This window comes from Microtus ochrogaster, unplaced genomic scaffold (assembly GCF_000317375.1).
Source record: "Microtus ochrogaster isolate Prairie Vole_2 unplaced genomic scaffold, MicOch1.0 UNK91, whole genome shotgun sequence".
In the NCBI taxonomy this organism is placed as follows: Eukaryota; Metazoa; Chordata; class Mammalia; order Rodentia; family Cricetidae; genus Microtus; species Microtus ochrogaster.
The window spans coordinates 212,298-213,010 of NW_004949189.1; positions in this window are offsets into that span (position 1 = coordinate 212,298).

Genomic DNA, 713 nt, shown 5'->3' on the forward strand with positions numbered 1-713 from the left:
TGCGCCACCATCGCCCGGCTCTTGTCTCATTTTCTTTCACAGCGCTGAGGTCTCGCCAAATTTTCTAATTTTTATTGTTAATGACTGTTTTACTGTTAAATATATGCATGTTCCAAGCTGCTTCTATTTCATGTGTCATTTCTGATTATACCATAAGTGTAAGTAGATAATACCCTCTAGAGTGTTGTGTCAACATACCGGGTTTATACTGAATTCTAGCCCTGGTAGAAGCAGTAAAGTCAACATTATATCACAGGAACTTAGAGGACATATGGACATTGAAGTAATTATGCTTTTGCTGTTTTGTATTTTAACACTACTCATTCCAAAAAGATTTGTTGGTTGTTGAGTTTTATTTAGTCTGTTTCCTTACCAGGCAAAAAACTAAAGTATATAATTTAGTATGTTTCTTTTTTCATTTATCCCTCCCTCTCTTCTTTTCTCTCTTTCTTTTTTTTTAAATTTATTTATTATGTATACAATATTCTGTGTGTATGCCTGAAGGCCAGAAGAGGGCACCAGACCTCTTTACAGATGGTTGTGAGCCACCATGTGGTTTCTGGGAATTGAACTCAGGACCTTTGGAAGAGCAGGCAATGCTCTTAACCACTGAGCCATCTCTCCAGCCCCTCTCTTTCTTTTTTTAATAAGACCATATAGCCCAGGCTGGCCTAGAACTCCTGACCTGCCTATCTTAGCCTTCCGAGTGTTGA